Here is a 3988-nt window from a genome sequence, read left to right as displayed (position 1 = left end):
TCATTAGTTGCATTCACCCTGACATAAGTGAACATTCTTATTTTGGGTAATTGGTTCTCCGCTGAGCTTCCCAGTATTGCTTTTTGTTTAAACTCACCCGTTTCAGCATCTTATTAAGTCCCTGGGTTTAAGCTGCTTTTCTAAACAAACTATCGGGGTACTTGATTCTCTCTCTCTACGAGAAGAGAACATGATGGGGCTAATCACTACACACTTCCTTTCTTTGCCACATACTACGCATGATGAAGGCAGTTCTTACGTGGTTTGATGCCTGGGACCGGATGGGATTAGAGTCCCAGTTTGGTACCTGCCATCACGGGTGGCCAGTCTTTGGAAGCTCTTCCCTATCTCACTTCTGGGGTACCTGTGTGGCCAGAGCTAACAGTGCTCTTAGCAGGCTTAGGAAATATTCTCTCCTTTCTTAGTCAGTCAGGGCTAATATAACAGAATACCATACCCTGGGTGGCTTAAACGACACACATTTAGTTCTCACAGTGCTGGAGGCTGGAAAGTCCGAGAGCAAGGTGCCGACACATTCAGGGTCTGGTGAGGGTCAACTTGCTGCTTCATGGACACCGTCTTCTCAGTGTGTCCTCAGCTGGTGGAAGAGACAAGGGAATTCTCTGGGCTCTCTTTTATAAGGGCACTAATCCCACTGAAGAAGGCTCTGCTTTCATGACCTAATCACTTCCTTAAGCACGTCCTGCCTCCTCATACCATCACTTTGGAGGTTAACATTTAACATATGAACTTTGGGAGGGTCACAGACATTCGGTCTATATACTGTGCTTTCCGTAACGTAAAGGGGAAAAGGGACATGACTGCCTGTTGCTCTCTGCATCTACTTCTCTGTCATCTGCTACCTATTTTTGCACTCCTTCTTATTTTTGGTGGGAGCTTTATTCACCTACTCATAGTTCAGAATTTTGACTTGAAATAATCTTCTCAGGAAGAAAAGGCATCCTGCTTTTTGGAAGTGGAGGAGAGAGGATTTTTGTTCTTTTTGAAAAACCTGCAGTGGACCCATGTGGGTCTAATATAAGTAGTTCTTAATACTCACTGAGCTGTGAATTAACATTTATTGAGTACCTACATATCAGGTATTGCCAGAGGCACTTTATTTATATTATTGCTTTTAATTCTTAAACTAAATCTGCGCTGGATGTACCTAGATTCATTAACAAGAAGGAAACAAAGCTCAGTTTTCCTATTTGAAAACTACTTTTTAAATCTAAAATGCCCAAGTTGGATTTGAACTAAAACCTACCCCAAATCTAAGAAGTTGCTGGGGTACCATCTCCCTGTAAATATAGGTAAATTTGACTATTAAGCCTATTAAATTAGACTGTTGATAATAAGGAATGAAGGTTTACCTATTGGAAATACATAGTGCTACTCTTTGTCAGTGTGGTTTAGGATGATGATAGATTCACCTCTGTCCCGTAGTTTTGATCCAACTGAGAAAACAAAGACTCAAGGAATAAAGCAGATAAAGCTCACATCATTGGCATAATCATTGATCAGGCTGAATTGGAGATCCTCGATTCGGTTTACTCCCACAATTGGACTTCTAGTATCTTCCCCTAAGGTTAGATTCTGGGAGATTCAACCCTAGAAGAAATCTAGCCTTCAGAGAAGATTTCCTTAGACCTCTTCCTTGTCACATAGTTTAAAGCCTCATTACTGTGAAAAGAGATTGATGGTTGCCCAGATTTGCCTTAAAAAGCACGGTCTGAGGCATGAACCTGGTGTGCCTACCTTGCAAAGGACAGAGGCAGGAGGAGCGTGCACCTCTCTGCATGGGTGCTGGCCCAAAAGAGAGACTGGGGGAGGGGCCGAGCCATATGTATTCCTTTTCTTCTCCTAAACTCAGAAGTCCTATCAAATGTCACATCTCTCTTTCTCTGGGAAGAGTTAGAGAGGAGTGTTTTAGGTCAGTTTCCCCCGGGAAACAGACTCTAAGATGCAGATTTGATTGTAGACAATTTATGGGGTAGAGTTCTCAGGGAAACATCTTTGCGCAATGAGAGAATTGGGCAAGAGAAGTCTCACTATGATTATGTTCAACTGAGCCTTAGTGGATTCTATAAGGAGCTCTGGAGTTGGGGTGGTACTTTTTAATTGTCCTACTTTAGGTCACGGTGGATGGGCTTTTATACATCTGCATTGATCAGTTACTGGATGTGTTTCTCTGGAAAGGGGACTTGACATCAGGCAAGGTGACTTTATTCCGCTGAGGCAATTCCCAAGTCTCAACATGTAATGGGGAGGGATCTGATGGCCCACCGCAGTATCCACTGTAGGGAACTAAAAATAGTAGCTACCCTTCCACTTTTCTAACTACTTTAAAAGAACAGAAGTTTCTGTGTCATATGCTCAAGCCAGGAAGGTAGGATAGTTGAAAAGAATGTGAGCTGGGTTCCTCTGTATACAGGCTATGCAAAGTTGACAGACCAGGTAGTCCCAAAACAGTGGCTTAGCTCAGGACTCAGCATCAACACTGGTGGCTACTGAACAGTGGAGGGAAGAGCTTGTATTCAGGTGATACAGGTCTGAAACTGCTAGACGTGGAGATACCAAGGCCACCAAAATGTAGGTCATTTTCACATTCCATTAGGAGGCAAATAAATTAATCCAACCATGTTGAGAGCATTTTGGTGAAGGATATGACATTTTCATCAGTAGGGGAAAGGTTTAATAATTTTAGGTGCATTTTTTTCGCAGCCATGTAAAGAAATTAAGGAAATCTGGAAGGTTCAAAATGATATAATGCTTAGTGACAAAGAAAGTTTTAGAGTATCATGTATGGTATAATCCAAGAGTCAGCAAACGTTTTTTATAAAGGGCCTGATAGAAATATTCAGTGCTTTGCAGGATCACTATCTCTGTTGCCACTATTCAACTCTGCTTTTATAGAGTAGTGTTTATGGCCACAGACAAAACTTAGATAAATGAAGATGTCTGTGTCCCAATAAAACTTCACTGATGGACACTGAGATTTGAATTTTATTTATCATGAAATGCTTTTCATGTGTCATGAAATGCTACTCTTCTTTTTGTATTCCCTTCTTTCTCAGTCATGTAAAAATATAAATCCCATCCTTCTACTCTTAGCTCATGGGCTATATATAAACAAAAGTGAGCATGATTTGGCCTGTGGGCTAGAGTTTGCTGGCCTCTAGTATAGTTCCATATGTATCACTCTTATCTGTCTACACCCACACATATGCATGTGTGTGCCTGCACTCCCTCAATAAAAATTATCTGGAAGCGTATATCACAACTTTTAATGGTCATTGCTCCTGGCAATTAGTGTGTGGCCTGAGCTTTGAAGCCAGACTGCCTGGTTTTATAAGCCCTGCTCTATCACTTAGTAGCTGCAGGACATTGTGCAAATTACTTAACCCCCTTGGTGCCTCAAATTCCTTATCTTTAAAAGATGCTTCATTGGGTTGTATTGAGGATTAAATGAATTAATGAAGTAAAACATTTACCAATGTGCTCTGCATATAATAGGTACTCTATAAATTTTAGCTTTCAAGGGAAGGTGATCAGACCCCTACTTTTTGTAGCTTTAAAAATATATTATTGATGGGGCACCTGGCTGGCTCAGTCGGTGGAGCCTGTGACTGTTGATTTTGGGATTGTGAGTTTGAGCCCCATGTTGGGGGTAGAGATTACTTAAATTAAATCTTTAAAAAATATATTATTGAGGGGTACCAGGGTGGCTCAGTCAGTTAAGCCTCTGACTTTTAATTTTGGCTTGGGTCATAATCTCAGGGTTGTGGGATCGAGCCCTCCATTGGGCTTTGCTCTGGGCATGGAGTCTGCTTGGGATTCTCTCCCTCTGCCCCTGCCCACCGTGCTCTTTCTCTCTCTCAAATAAATAAGTAAATCTTTATATATATATATATGTATATATATACACACACACACACACACACACACATACATATGAGCTATGTTTTACATATCGTATGCTTTACCA

This window comes from Eumetopias jubatus, unplaced genomic scaffold (genome assembly GCF_037043125.1).
Source record: "Eumetopias jubatus isolate StellerSeaLion01/CBP00866 unplaced genomic scaffold, mEumJub1_p1.0 scaffold_1, whole genome shotgun sequence".
In the NCBI taxonomy this organism is placed as follows: Eukaryota; Metazoa; Chordata; class Mammalia; order Carnivora; family Otariidae; genus Eumetopias; species Eumetopias jubatus.
Note: the sequence above shows the minus strand (reverse complement) of the source record.